Source organism: Hirundo rustica, chromosome 5 (assembly GCF_015227805.2).
Source record: "Hirundo rustica isolate bHirRus1 chromosome 5, bHirRus1.pri.v3, whole genome shotgun sequence".
In the NCBI taxonomy this organism is placed as follows: domain Eukaryota; kingdom Metazoa; phylum Chordata; class Aves; order Passeriformes; family Hirundinidae; genus Hirundo; species Hirundo rustica.
The window spans coordinates 60,705,911-60,721,644 of record NC_053454.1 but is presented as its reverse complement, the minus strand read 5'-3'; the positions used below and the strand labels follow the sequence as shown (position 1 = coordinate 60,721,644).

General features: G+C 45.2%; 1 long non-coding RNA gene across 1 annotated transcript in view; it reads left to right on the top strand.

Moving 5' to 3' along the window:
* Positions 1–413: 413 nt before the first annotated feature.
* LOC131378552 (uncharacterized) overlaps positions 414–15,734 on the top strand; it is an 89,501-nt gene continuing 74,180 nt past the window's right edge. Inside the window, exons 1-2 of the long non-coding RNA XR_009207824.1 lie at positions 414–641; positions 1,316–1,429. This is a non-coding gene — a long non-coding RNA (uncharacterized LOC131378552). The remainder of the gene's footprint in view (positions 642–1,315; positions 1,430–15,734) is intronic.

Sequence of the window (15,734 nt, the reverse complement as noted above, 5' to 3'; positions counted from 1 at the left end):
CACTAGTTCTTTACTGGCAGGGAAGCAGAGGCAGGGGAGACAGACGGCAGCATGTTTTGATACTGAGCTTTGGAGCAAGGAAATAATTATGACTTTATCAGCTAAGTGTCAGTCATTCTGTCTCTCGCTGTTTTGACATGTTCAATTCTAGTGATTGGTGGTAAAAGAGATGAGAGTGTTAGGGAGGTTTGAAGGGAAAATTTTAATGGATGGAAGCAAGGGGAGAAAAAAGCCTGTCGAAGACAATTTCTGGCAGGCAGTTGGGTTCCTGGTGCAGACAGATTGGCTGATGTTGATTGTTGACAGCTTCTGCAGCTTGCTAATTACAACTGTAAAAAATTCAGGTGAATGACAGGAACTTGAAATGTTAATTCTGCTTTTATTATTTTGCAGCTGCAACTGTTAGTTGGCTCTTGCTGTAATTGATGGACACTGCCAGTTGCTTAGACAGATGGGAATTAATACTGGTGTTCCCATTAGAACTCACCATCACAGTCATGTTGGCTTTGGTCTCCTGCACTGGGTTGATGTGTGCAAGCAAGTCCATGTGGAAGGAGCAAGCATGGCTCCTGCCTGCAGTACTTGTCTTCCAGGGTATTGGAGCCATCCATCCAACACAGAGCAGATGAGCTGCTTGCCAGGTCAGTACATGCAAGAACAGGCCCTCTGTTTGCCCTGAACTTCTGGAAGAGGTTACACGTTGATAAATGTTGCCATAATAACGTGGGAGTCTTAAGACTTGTGTTAAGTTGTTCTGATTGTTCCTCATCAGAAATGCAGCTGTCATCTTGGCTGGTGTCTCTGAGTTGTAGTCACCTGCACACCATGTCATTTGAGAGCTATAATGCTGGTTGAAAGGAAAATGCTAGAGGTAGGGTAAGTAAAGCAGTTAATAATGTTAAAGAGTAGAGGAAGATAGCAGTGAGTCAGGGTTTTTCTGAAGCAGAGGTGTAATCTTCTAGGTGGAAGAAATGATTAAGAGAGTTGTAGTTGTTTGACTGACCTGCAAGTGGGCCTGCTTTCCCTATGGGTAAAATCCTGGTCTCTGAGTATGGATTTGCTTCAGCCTTGCAGGGTTGGGTTGCTGAGGAAAGAAGTAGCTCTGTTTGTCCCTCTGAGGACTTTTTCCTTTGCAGAGGTTCAGTCTGTGGGAGTGAAGCAATTCAGCGCACGCAAAGAGCCCTTTGTGTGGGGAGGGAGCTGCAGACGTGTTGGTCCAGGTTGCTGAAACCTTGGCTGGTTTTTGACCAGCAAGGTAAGGTCATAAATTCTGAGCCCTCAGAAGCTTTTTTTTTTTTTTTTTTTTTTAAAGTAGTTTGCAGAACACATGGCTTTGAGACGGTGAGAAAAATGCTTCTTTCCTGGATGCTGAGAGGTTGCAGCGCGTGGGACTCTCATCCCCGGAGGCATCTGTGAGCTGTGGTTCCAGGTAGGCTGACAGAAGAAACAGCAGCTAAGCTGGTGGTGCCGATGTCCCTGTGTGCTAGTTTGTTGGTTCTGTGCAGGACAGGTCATGCACCCACAGTGCCCTCTCCTCCTCCCAAGTCTCCTGGCATCAGATCCGTGCCTGATGCTCAGACCCAGCAGGTCTGGCCGCTCGCTCAGCCTCAGGGCTGAGGTGTGAGAGTCACAGGAGCCCCTCCCCAAACCTGGCTGCAGAGCAGCGGTGTGCGTGGCCGTGCGCTCACACGCAGCACAGGAGATGTTTGACGCTCAACGTAGGAGTGTGTTGCCCACTGCTATGCCAATTACTGGATATTAATGGCAGTATAACATGCATATGCCTAAACTGGGAAGCAGAAGGTTAATAGACGAACAGCACCAGAAGATCCCATTTATCAGTTTCTATTTATCTCTCCTTGGGAGGTGGCAGGTTTACAGTAAATACCTTCTGTCCTCCTAATTTCCTAATGATGGGGATAATGATGGAGAATGGTGAAGTCATTAACTGGGACAGCCTCTGTGCATCACTCTGTCAACCACATCTCTCCAAGACCTGCAATGAAAAGTGATAGGCCCCAGCTGTTCACCAGATTCAGTTCCCTTCCCCCTTCTCCATGCTCAACCCCAGTTGCAGGCTTAGCAATTAAAGAACAAGGGGGAAAAATGAGACCCCAAACCTGAAATACAAAAGCCAGTCCCTTTCTCTTCCATGGCAATGGTAGCCTACTCTGCCCTGCACTTGAGTGTGGGTTGGCCCCCATTCCAATGCTCCCAGTTAAATGCAGTGGTATCCCCAGGCTGCATGGTGTCATTTGGGCCAGGTGTGCAGTCCTGGAGAGAGGAATATGAGCTGGCATGCGTGGAAGCTGGAAGAAGATTGTGCTTCTGGAGCAGAGGCACTGGGTTTCCTTGGTCCTGCCTACCGTTCTTGCCTTCTGTGGAAGAAGCTGTTCAATGCCTGTAAAAACGGCAGCAGTTCTCTGTGTCTGACTCCGTGTGCTGGGGTACTGATGGATTTTGGGGCTTACCAATGGTCTTGTGGAACTGTGAGGAGTACACAGGGTGGGATCTGGTTCTAGATCCCGCTGCTTGAAGTTCACAGGACAGGAAGGTGTTCCTGAAAGATGAACCGAAGTTCAAATGAAGATGCGTGTAAGTAAATTATTGCTTTGAAAAGATTGTCTTTTTTTTTCTCACGATGACATTTCTATGTAGGTAGTTCTTGAGGTTTTTTTCTGTATTTGTTTTACATTTGATGACTGTTTTCAGAAAGTTAAGAATGGTTTGCCATTTATAGCAGCCATGTGTTCATCCAGTGAGGGCCTGTGGTTATAGCCAGCCCTATTTCAAGCAGGTTGTGGCCTGGAGTACCATGTGGCAGGGCCACCCAGCTATCCTGTGGGTGGTGCCTTTTGGTCCTGACTGCCACTTGCTGTGCTTGAGTCTTGACTTCTGCCTGGGTGTGTTCTGAAAAGAGAAGCCTGTCTGAAGTGAGGTTTTCCTGTGCATCTGCCGTGTGCTGGGCTCATAAAAGAACTCTTGAGCTGTGGGAGCTTTGTGTTAAAAGGGTTCATTAACTTTCAGATGTTTCAATTGAGAAGTTTCAGAGCTGTCAGCATTAGACCAGGGTGGCCAACTCAGCCAAGAGTGTCCCTTGGCAGTCAGGTACAGATGTGATTGCTAGTCAGAGCACCGTAAGCAACCTAATAGTGTCCCAGCAAGTGTCATACTTGAGCTGGAAAGGATTAAACCAGATAGCCCAGAGGGGCTGTAAATGATTTTTATTGGGCTTTAAGAACTAGGGAGACAAGAGGAGCCTTTACCTGGTAGCTTGCTAGGACTGGTGCCTTCAGGGTTGCGGAATGTGTGCAGTGGTAAAAGAAAGTATTCTGGGACTGGTCTTAATCTAAGCGAGTGCCTGTGTTCTGAAGCGCCTCAGGCCATGGTGGTACAAAGTGGTGGTTTTTTTACTGATGTCTCTGGTCTCTGAGCACAGAGACTTGAGAAATGAAAGGCAATGGAAGACTTTCCTGTTTGGGAGATGTGATGTTAGCTAGTTAGCGCATGAGACTAATGGAGTGTAAATGTTCCCTAAACACTTTGTCCTGGTTTAGGGCAAATTTGGGAGAAAACCCCTGAATGGGGTCCCTCCCCCCAACCGGTCCAGTAAAGAACTTTCTTGGAGAAAAGTGGAAAAAACAAAGTGCATACAAATATAAAGAATGAATAATATGAAACAATAAAACCTCTCGTTCTGGAGTGAGATGGCAAATTGAGAAAGTTCTTGCCGTGGATGTAGCTCGGCTGTCTCTGTCTTTTATCAGTCTCAGTCCCTCTGGCGCTGCTGGAAAATGCGGAGACCCCTGTGGGCCGCAGGTGCAAGCCTCCAGTTCTCGTCTGGGTTTTTTCAGTCCAAAGCAGGTTTCAGTCCCAAGAAAAAAAGGAAAAAAGCCAGTCCAGGGAACTTCTCTGCCCTAGCTAGCTGAAGCTAACTAAAAGCAGAAAGATGTCTGTTCTGCAGTCTCTCCAAGCTTCCGCCAAACAACCTGGTCCAGAGAAGAATGTGTAGAAGTCAGGCAGTTTTCTCAAAACAAACTCTGTGCTTCTCCTTGCTCTTAGAACGAGTCTTAAAGGCACAGAACTCAATATACAGCACAAACAGAACAGGCAACTGGGGATACAAGCATCATAAAGTCACCCTAGGACACACTTCCTTCTCCTTTATTTTCAAATTGTAGATGCTTTTCTTGGCTGTTCAAACCTACCAAGTATGTTTTTCTGGTGTTTTAATTTGTGCTGATCTGTTAACTCTGTGCTGGGGAGTCTTCTCCCAAGGGAGTGGAGTTGAGATAAACACCTCTGATATCACTTGGCTAATAACTTTGTGCCTCTGGTCAGAAATTTTGAGGCCAGAAAAAAGAGAGTTTGATTTTGTGGGGGGTGATTCAGGATCCTCTGTTTAACCTTGTTAGCGTGACACAGGCTTAGGGGCTGATGTTTGACCCTAAGTCTGTCCTCCAGCTTGGTTTTAGACATGTGAGGAGGTGCCAGTTTGCTGGATTCTAGCCACCCCTAGGACAAGCTGCAGGGGCTCCTTGATGGTTTTGCAATGTTGTGACCCATGCTGGGTTTTCTGGCCAGCTGGCCTTGCCTTGTCTCGAAGACAGGCTTACCCAGCATTCCCAGTGAGGCCATGCCTTGTGGATTGCAACCCTCCCATGTTGCCATGGTTCCCATAGGAGCTCCTAGCCAAAAGTTAGAATATACTTGGTTTTTAATGTCTTAACTTGCTCTGGTCTATCTATTGCAGGCCCGGTGGTCCAGGGATGAACTCAGTGCTTTTGTTTCTGTGGCCATCCTGTCTGTTTTTGACAACTCATGCTTGACACAAACCAGGCAAAATAGAACATGTGATATTACACAGCTGTTGGCTTCTAAATAAGGAAAATCATGTTAGTCCTTCTATAAGCAATCTGTATGTTAATTTCAGGAAAGCACGAGGTGGCTGTTCTCACTGAGAAGAAAGAGCTGATAGATCTTTTAACGTAAGCTAACTGTATGGAAGACTTAAGAGCCTAGCAAGGAGGAAAGTTTTACTTCCTTGAGTAATGTTTGATGGGGAAAATAAAGGCAGAACCAGTTGCCTAACACTGTGGAAATTTGTTTGGATAGGACAATATATACAGCACCAAATCCTGAGGAGGATGGATGCTGTTACAGATATTGCTGGTCAAGTGAAAGAAATGTCACTGGAGCATTGTAATAGCTATCTGAAATAATTTTTTCAATTATGTGTAACATACAGCAGTCGATGACTTAAAAAATTATCCTATCTGACAGGACAAAGGCAGCAAAAATGTGAGATTTAAGACCATTTCTAAAGGTGCAGGGTGTACATGCTAACCCTCTGGCTATCAGTGGTTGAAAGGAAGCAGGAGTGGCTGTTGGCGGTGAGCATTTAGCTCTTTATAGCTTGCCTGACTACATCTGGTTCTGCCTGCTGCACACAGCCAAAGCTTCCGGCAGTGCTTTGCACGACATTATCGATAAACCAAATGTTTTACATGGATTTCAGTGGACTCTGACTTCCAGAGGGATGGTGTAAAAGGAAGCTGATAATGGTGTTTTCCTTGAGTAGCTAAATTGTTCCTGCCTCTGCTGGACGAGGTGCTGAAGTTTGGATTCAATAGGAGGCACATGTTCTTACAAGTGTCAGTGCTTATTGGGGCTGCTCTGTACTGCTCATGTAGGGGAGAACTCATTGACAGCTGTGGAGAAATGTGAAATAAAGGCAGGGGGCTGTTAAATAAGATGAAGATAGCTGTTTTAAAGGAGAGGCAGCTGGGTATGCAGTGTATCCCACTGCCTCAGCTCAAAAGCGATGTCCAGTGCTGCATTGGCTGTGGCACTAGGGTGTTTAAAGGGAATTCCAAGAGGTGTAGAGAGTCCTGACTGGCTATCCACCGCTTCTCTCTTCTGGAAGAGCTGTTGTGATTTGTCTTGCTATGAAGGAACCTCCCACTTGCTGGTCTCAGAACCTACACAGTGTGAATCTGCCCCTGCTGCCCTTGATTTTGACTCCTGAAAGTCCTATGGTAAAGAGCTATTAACCTCTGGTAAAGAGTTAAGCTTTCACTAAGTTGTATTTAATTTGTCATTTTTACCTTTGATATGATATTTTCCTTTCTCTGCATACATCTTTCCCCTTCTCGTCTTTGCTCCTGCTAGCAGAGGACATCTCTGCGGTTCTGTCCTGCTCCCCTTTTTCAGATAAACCATCCATGATACAGCTCAAAGCTCGATGGACTGCGCATGTGGCATTTTTGGCATAACTGCTGTAAGAAATGGGCAGCACTGTGGTGCAGGGCTGTGCCTGTCTGTTCCCAGGGCTCTCACTCAGTAATGGGGTGTGTGCTCATATACTCTGTCAGCTGCTGTTGGCTTGGCTTGCCTACACAGGCTAAATGTAAGGCCCCCAGTGAACATTTCTGTCACTTTTGCTGTTCTGGCCAGTTTGCTTAATCAAAGAGCTGGAAGGAAAGCTCTCATTAGAGAGGCTTCCTCAGTTGTACAGAAGCCTCTGCTTGGCTAATTGAGGCTTTAGAGAGCCCGTGCTTCTGGTTGGGGTTGGTCTGCTTGATGTGATCTGGGCCTGAGGCAGAATGAAGCAAGCAGACTTAAATGATGTCTGAGCAAACATGATGGCTGGAGATGAACAGGGTTGTATTTTGTAAGGCTGTTACTCAGAGACTACAGAGTTTTTTGCTGAAGCAGTAAACTGCTGGAATGTGCTGTGGGTGGAGAGGTTGTTGGGAACATGTAGGTGAAAGTGGGAGTCTGCAGAGTGAATTGATCACTTTCTGCTTGCGCATTCAGTGGCTGGAGCCCAGGCCCCTTCTATCATGTTTTGGAGGAAATGAGAGTGCAAGGCAAGGTGAGCTGCAGAGCCTGCAGTCTGAATGGAGGAAGCGGATAAATGCCAGGCAAAAAGGTGTATGGGTTGGGGGGACAGAGCTAAGGACTCTAGCTAGTGTATCTGTAGTACTTGAGGCTCTTAACCCTTCTGGAGCAGTGTAACCTAGTCCATTTTGTATATTTTACACAACTCTGTATTTTATTAAATTTGTTTGTGTAGTACATGAATTCCTCCTAAAAGTTGCTGCCTGAGAATGGGTGAACAAATGAAATTATTCCAAGGGACTTGTTTTAAATTATGTCAGTAGAACTTACGACCTTAATAGTCGGTGTCCTAGAGAAGAAGTGTGATGGAGGAGCTGAAAAAGAGCACTTGCTCTTTCAGGATGTGGGAATTCTTCCTCTGTGGTCAGTGACCTGAGTAAATCACACCTGAGCAGGGTTCCTCTGTTGTGGGCCAAAGGCAATGGTCTTAATGCTGTGCAAAATGTGGAGTTGCCAGGCTTGCTTTGGAGGGCCCTGGCTTGTAGGTGGATATGCACTGGGTGTGCTGGGTGGTGAAGAAGTGGAAGAACAAGAGACTGAAGGTCATATGTTCAGCTGCTGGTGCTGAAAGCCAATCTCCATCCCAACCAGAGTATCTGAGCAGAGATTTCAAGCTGCTCAGTTGCATCCTGCATCTTTTGGAGAATTGTGTTGCGAAGGATTAAGCTGTGCTTGAAAGAGTTGGAGTGAGCAGTTGCTGCTGGTTGGGAAGGGTTGATCCTGGTGCCTGGGCAGGGTCTCTGGTCATGTGACAGGATCCTCCTTTCCTATGTCAAAGGAAATGGACCAGCTACCAAGTGCCTAGAATTAGTAATGAAGCTGCCCAGAGAAAGGATGCAACCAGTGCAGGTCAGTTACTGAGCAGGGAAAGATGGAATCCATTTCCAAGTGGAGATGGAGGGAAGGAGAAAGGGGAAGGGTCAGTGGCAGTGTCCATTGGATGTTTACCAAATTCCTGTGCAGCATTCCTTGTCAGGCAGGCCTGGTCAGATGTGTCTCAGTAGGTCTGGCCTGTCAGGAGTCAGTGCAGAGACAAAGGACAGATGGGGAAAGGAGGCAGGAAATAAGGGAATGTACATGATGTCACCCAAGGGACGTGTTAACTGTGAGTTTCTTTGTTACCAGTTTGATGCTGTATTAGTGCCTGACCTTGCAGTGAGGATTTGGCCGTTCTCTCCTCCTCCCTGTTTCTTTTGCTGTTTGCTCTTTATCTTCTTGCAAAACAATGAAGATGGTGAAATCTGGAGAATTCCTTTGGGAGTTGAACTCTTTAGATACAGCACTGATTTGTGAAGAGAGGTGGAGGAAGTTGTGAGGGTCGGAACGAGAAGGTTTGTCAGGAGAGCTTGGGCGAGGAGCTGAGATGACTGTGAGACAGCACAGTTGGGAGCAGTGCTGGGTAGTTGCCTTACTCGTGTTGTGTCAGAATCTTCCCACGCCACAGCGGGTTCCAAATGTGTGACAGAACTGTGCCTATGACTGAAGGATTCTCTGTCATATATCTGCTGTCTGTCTCCCACATATGGAGGCGACAGGGACCTTTGTTTGGTGGCAGAGGATCCTTGGGCAAGCTGTCTGCACTGATCTGAAAAGATGGCTTTGTGGGCTGGAGATGAAGGTGTGGCTGGGCAGCGAGGCAGCCAGGAGGGCTCCAGGGAGCTGAGTGCAGGTTTGCAGACAGATCTGACTTGGCTGAGTGATGGCTTGTCAGGCAGGGGTGAAGTCTGGATGAGTGCCTGGAATAGATACCTTATGGAGAGCTGTTTAACACAGAAAAGCCATCCTGAGCTCAGGTAGTCCCAGAGCCACACATTGTTAGGGACCGGGCATGTGTCCTGAATGAGTGTCCCCATAGGCCTGCTTTATTCTGTGTCCCTTGCCAACATTCTGTGTGCTGCTGGCCTTTGTCAGAGTGTGCTGGGCTGGATGATTCTTTGATGTGAGCTACAATAGATGTTCTTCTGAAAGAAAGTACTGCAGAAGTGGTGTAAAACAAAGGGAGCTTAGAGTTCTTAAAAATACATCAATGACTTCTTACTGACTTAGCTAATTTTTTCTGGCTCACTGGTTGTTGAAAACAAGCAGAGGAAGCTCTCTGGTCTTTGGGCTTTAGAGAAGAGGAGCAAATGATTTTTCCCCTGACTTTCAAGGATCCTGGGCCCATGGCAGTGGTAAATCAAGGTGGCCTCTACAAGGCAGAGCAGGATAGTGGAGTTAGTGGATGACTCAGGGAGTATGCAAAAACTTATAAATATATCAGAGCTAGTCATGAATGAAATGTGTCATGTTCTGATTCCCTAAACAATTCTGAAGAGCTTGATTCAAGACTTTGTTCTTACATTGTAGTTGTGGCTTTGTCCCCATCTTTGCAGTGGTCTTTCACTGCTCACCTTTCTAATAAGAGCTGTCTTTTCCCTTGGATAAGTGATCTGTAGCCCCAAGAGCCCCAGAGGAGTAGGTGTGGCCAGGTCTGCCCATGGAGTCCTGCTTTGTCATACACATAAAGTGCTCTTGGTGGATTATGTGGGTGTACTGACTCCAGCTTTGTTTATTCCTTGTTTCCCAAACACTTTTTCAGAGCCTGGCAATCTCCACAGAGCAGGCTACAGTAATCACAGCTGTGGGAAGGTGAGGAAGCCGTGGACAGTCTTGGGTTGGAGCTGCCATTGTTAGTTGTCATTGTTTCTCTCATGTCTAAGTGAGACTTTTATACCTGGGGTAGGACGTGGTCAGTCCTTCATGAAACCTTGTGTGCACCCTGCCCCCAATGGCGATGTCAAACCAATCAATGAAAGGGTCTGTGATGATTTTGTATCTTGCAGCCAACTGGAAGGAAAATAGTGTCTTAAATGACAGCCATTAAATCCAGTAAGGAGCCAATTTATCATGGATGTGGAGTCATATTTCCTGTCATCTGGGACTGTGAAAAGGTGCTCATGGTAATGCTTGCTTAAAATATGTTTCATCTTCCTAAGAACGTTTGGGATTTTTTTTTTCCCCAGCTGAAGATCTCTGTGTTGCAAAAGTACACTGGGATTTAACATATTAAGAGCAATTAGCTAATCCTAAAACTTGCCTCTGGCATTTGAGTGTATACTTATGTAAGTAACTATATATATATGTATGTATATATATGTGTATATATATATATATATATATACACATGCATATACACACACTGAAATTGAGGGTGTGTAGTAAATGATGGACAGCTTCAAGAGCAAACTGACCAAGGTTGTGTAAAAGTTACAAAGTGGGGAAAATAACTAATAAGATAGAAAAAAAAAAGGTTGCTTAAATAATTGTATTCTGAGATTGTTTTCCTATGGATATTCATTGAACTGCAATATATATAGTGGGTTTGGAAGGAGGTGAATTCTCCATCCAAGGTAGAAAAGAGAAGGTTTAGTACAAGACATGCTTAGATACTTCAGAAACTCCTAGAGGCCCAAAATAAGAGATTCAGCATAGGAGTTAAAATTCTGATCCATATCAACATCTGGAGTAACTTTTTGTGTGAGACTATTCAGCCCTTATATACCTGAAGTTACTTAGATTGGGAAGTAAAGGTGAGGGTCAGAACTCTTGAGCTGTATCTGAGTATGCCCAAGCCGAAGCACATGTCAGCCTCTGTACATCTCACAGGCAGATGCAGCATGGCCTGGAGGATCTGACCTGGCCTGGCCCATCCTTAGATTTCCCACCTGCTCTGTGGTGAGGTAAAGCAGCAGTGCTGGAGCAGAGTCCAGAGTCAGGAGTTTCCAGGTCCCTGTGACTGCCTTTGGAGCTCTGTGGAGCTGAGTTTGCATCATTGTAAATTAAGCTCCTGCTGAGGTCAGAGGGCAGGAGCTAATCTGTAAATGAACATTCCTCAAACTCTAGTTATGCATTGGATCTTTGAGATCAGCTCTAACAAGCGTAATGCAAACTGGATTAGTTTGTTGTATGCCACTGGGAAATTAAATGTGTCTTCCAAGTTCTTGTCACTTAAAATTTGCTGTGACATTTACTGTGTTTGACAAAATGCAAGAAAAAGAGGTTCCAATTAACGAGGACATGAAATGGTGTGGATGGTGCAGTTTATTTTGGAGGCATGATACTCCAAAAGGTCAGTCTCTCAGTCAGCTGACCTCTGTTGTTTGTAGCGTTGGCTGTGGCTAATGAGCACTCAGCTCAGTCCATAATGGGAGCTTTATGGAGGACAAATCCAGATAATGGATGTTTGTGGGCAAACTGGCTCTTTCTGATAGCTGGGGGGGAGGGGGGGTAGATGTATAAACTCTCTCTAACATAGAGAAAAAGGGTCTGAATGCAATGTTTAAGAGCCAGGAATGTCACCAGAAGGTCAGTATCCTCACACCTGAGGGGAAATTGTTGCCGTCTTAGTGTTTCTGCTTGGGCTTGCACAGAGCCATATGTAACAGGATGGTGGTTTCAAGCTGGAGCAGAGTAGTAGCTCCTTGGGTATGGTAAGTGGAAATGTATTGCTGCATCCACACAGTGCAGTCAGTGCTGACAAAAGCCTGGAGAGAAGGTGGCCAGGTCTCCTGATAGGCTGTTTCTTCATCTGCTTTAAATGTTGGTATCTATCAGCTGCAAGTAGCTCATTACTTGTACCAAAATTCATGGCAGCTGCTGGCCCTTTATGTGGGCTGTTTCCAGTGTCAGAACTGGGCTGTAGTATTTCAACCTAAAAAAAATTACAGTTTGAAAATTCGACAGTTGGGCAGAGGTTCTATAGATTGTGCTGCATTTATACCAAACTGCCCCCCAGGAAATGTTAAACTGGCCAGTGACCTTCCCTTTTCACTCAGAGCTTTAGGTGTTCAGGTAAAAGAATGTGTCATTTTTCTGTGTCCCATCCAAACCATGTTTTACTTAAGTTTTTAAATGCACTGTATCTCACAGGTTTTTTTCTTCTGTTGTTCAGCGAAGCCTGGTAGGGCAGTGCTGGCAAGTGGCGGCTCTTGAAGGTGGTCAACCTTAATGCAGCCCACAGATCTGAGCATCCCTGATGCTGGCTGAGTGCTTGGGAAATGTTAGAAAGAAATGTTAGAAAGAAATGAAAATAGTTCAATATGCTGCTGGGATCTCTCTAAACTTTACTTATTTAAGAGGTAAGGATGAACACTTTCTTTGCTGTATAGTCCTGCTTCTTAAATACTGTGTTTGTTTTCCTTCACTGAACTCAATTCCCTGTATCCACAGTTTCGGAGGGGTGTCCAGCAAGTACCAAGGTTATACTGTGCTGTGAGCACGACATCCTCTAGGCAGTCTCTAGGATTTACCTTGTCTGCTTTCCACTGGGCTCTGTTGAATTCAGTGGGAGTAGGATTCCAACTTCCACTGGAGTTGGGAGAGGAGAGGAAACAGTGAGAGTAAGAGGGCTGGGAGAAAGCTTGGACTGTTGTAAGTTGGTGGCAGTAGGATCACAGGCCAGAGCAAGAATAAGATGGTTGCCTTGAGATTCTGGTAGGAAATAAAAGCAAGAACTTGGAGTGGTGGAGCATGATACTCTCAGGCTTTTGGCTGAAGCAGACTTCCTGAGGCACAGTGCGAAAGAAATAATTTCTCAAATTAAATAGAACTCCCTGCATAACCGAAGTCATAGCAACCAGATGACCTCACTGCAACTTTACTCCCCCCTCCTTGTAGTTGTTTCTTTAATTTTGTACAATATGTTATTCTTGTTGTTTGGAATCATGGGGAGGAGGGAGAGAGGGAAAACCAACCTGTGTAAAAATTAGCTTTGAGTTATTCCATCTGTGGACTCTTAATTTTGTCATGAAAACAGAGAAGCCTGGCAGGAAGCGAGCTTGTGACTGGCTCCATGTATCCTCTTGTCTGGAGCTGGGGAAGAAGTGTGGCATTTAGAATGAAAGCAAAAGCTTCATTTCTGGAACTCTGAGTGTTTGCCCAATTCTTTGACCATCTGTTTTTGTTGACAACCACCTCTTTGTGTTGTGCCAAAGTTATTTTGGCTTTTATAATTTGTAGATGCATGCGTGTGTGTGTATGGTGGAGTGGTTGTGTGTGTCTGTGTGTAGATCATTAGGGTGCTGCTGACTGGGTCAGATTTGGGGAAGTGGGATGTGTAAAAATAGGTATTTTGTGAGAATTGAATTACCAGTGAGTAATCCTGGCTTCTCTCAGAGACACTTGAGTCCTATCCGTGTTACCCTGTCAAAAGCTGCCAGCTTCTAGTGGCTGTCCTTAAGTGTCCTTTGGTTGCATCACAGCCATTTAGAGTACGCAAGTACTTGCCTCAGAAATCACTGCTGGGATGAGCAGTCCTGATGGAGAGCCCAGCAGCTGACTGAAGATGGATAGCCAATGGGTCCCTGTGCTCTGTGGTGCTGGCATGGAGGTGCTCAGCCACCTTAGCCTCTCTTGAGCTGTGCTTCTCTTCCATTCTTGGTGTCAGGGGATAGGTATTCAATCCCTGTATTCTTCATATGCTGATTTTTTCCTCATAGAAAAAATTTTTTCCACTATAGACTGGAGATGCACTGGAGCAGCTGATGCTGAGAGCTCTTATCATGAAGCTGCAAAAGCACTTGGAAATTCAGCCTCAAAATCAAGCATGAGACACCTTTTTGAACATACATGTATGTTTCTAAACCTGCATTTTAGTAAAATGTCTTGGTTTTCTTCTGAAAGCTATGTAGAGAAGCTGAGCCCTTTCTGTGCTGCTTACCACACTGGGCTTTTCCTGCAGTGCTTTCTGAACTCCTGTTGGCATGAGGGTAGGCCAGAGTAACATCTACAGCCCATGACAGCGGCAAAATGAGGCTAACAAATATCCTTCCGAGGATGCAGTGTGACAGCTTCATCCATCCCGCTGCATTTGCATCAGGAGTGTGGAATGGCTGTGTGTCATGGGCCACTGCCACTGCACACAGTCATTTATTTAATAACTCGTGCACAGGCATTAAAGGGGAGCCTGCAAGACATCAGTGTGGTGGAGACAAATAAGAAATTAAGAGATGGCAGCATTTAGACAAGTCTGGTTTGTGCTATTCCATCATCGTAACCTTCTGGTCAGCAGTGCTTCAGGTATAAAGTGAATGGAGATTTTATGGACAGTAGCAAGGCATGCGTTGTGGCATGACACAGGGGCTTCCCTGTGGTTTTTGCTATGTTCTGAGTTTGAGGGTGGCCTTTTCCAAAGGTAAGCTTGTTCCCTTGCAATATAAAGTGTTGAGTTAATTATGCACTTTACATGAGATGTTTCTGGTGCGTGAACCAGGTAGTTGAAACTGCTTCAAATCTGGATTACTTATTTTTCTCCAGAGCATCATTAATTCACATGAAATTGACTCTCTTTGTTAGTCAAGATTTTCCAGAAATACCAAGTGCTGTAATTCCTTCCTGGGGAGAACTGATTTAAGGTGGAGTGCCTTGAGATCCAGCTGCTTAAATATTTATCTAGAGAGAAAAAGTGGAGAAACTGAAACCCATGAAATTGGTAGTCACTTCTGAAACTCTGTTCATAAGCATAGAATGAAAATCCTTCTGTCATTTTAGATGCTTTTTCATGGACTGCCTTCCAGTCCTGTGTTTCTGTGTGCAAACAAGATGTCCGAAGTCTGTGAGATGTGTTGACTTGTACAAATGCTTCTGGTGAGTGCTGGTGTAGTTGGCAATGAACAGATTACCTCAGAAACAAAACTGGAGTTATAGTAAGAAAACCAGGACTGAATTCAGGTGGGGACAGTATGTCATGCTGAAAAAAGGGAACAGCAAAAGTTCTGTGCATGTATAAATAGATGGTGTCTTTATGGTGTCTTTTCTGTGAAAAATACAAAGTGGGTTTTTAAATGGTAGAGTCCAGATGCGAAGCTCCTAAACCCTGTGCAGACACTTAAAATGGATGCTTTTTGCTGCAGTGGGAATGAAGAGTCCTTAATTTTTCTTCAATTTTAACAACATAAAAAAGATTTCATGTTGTCTGCTCCAGTAGTAAGTCATCAGATTAACTAGAGAGGGACACCAGAGGTTGTCAGTCCCCCTTAGCATCAGTGGTGTTTTTCTCACAGCCAGGATAGTTCTAACCCTTCAGTTCTCGTTTGCAGAACTTGCTGTGTGCAGGAAATGTCTCCTGGGTCGCTTTGCTTAATAGCAGTTAAGAATAAAGGGCCTCAGAAGTGTCGTGTTCAAAGCATTTCTGTTCTCAAAAGGCTGGAGAAAAAGGTGTTTGAAAAATAAAAAATGCCAAGGGCAGAACATGCATGGAAGAGTAGAAAAAAGGCTCAAGCAAGAGGGATGACTATTCCTTTGTGTTCTCACTGACCTAGCACCCTGTATTTCCTGTGTTGTTGTTCTTACTATTATTGCTGCCACTGCATTACAGGATGGCTGCAGTGGTTATGACTGCCTGCTGGGTAGGGGAGCGAGTGTCTCAGTCTTATCTAGAAACTGGGGTAGCTCAGCAGCAGTTTGTGTATGCAGCTGGAGAGAAAGGGGACCTCTTGGGCCAGGCTTGGAGAACGGTCACCTGTCTGTGCATGTCAGACACCTGAGGTGGTTTCTACTGTTGGCACATTGCTGAAGGGTGGCACATTGAGGGCTGAACTGCAGTGTCGTGTGTGTCTGCAGTCACTTGCTTGGGCTGCTTAAAAGCACCGATGTGAAGAAAAATGTGCAAGCAGGGTTGGCCACTTGTATCCTCTCCATACCTGGAATACTCAGGACATAAAGACAGCATGTTCTGCAGCTCTGGGAACCCATACTTTTAGTCATTACTCAAGCTGTTTGTTGGTATAAATGAGTGCCCCTTCATGGATTTCAGTGGCATTATCATCCATGAAAGCAGGCAGGTGGTGTTGGAG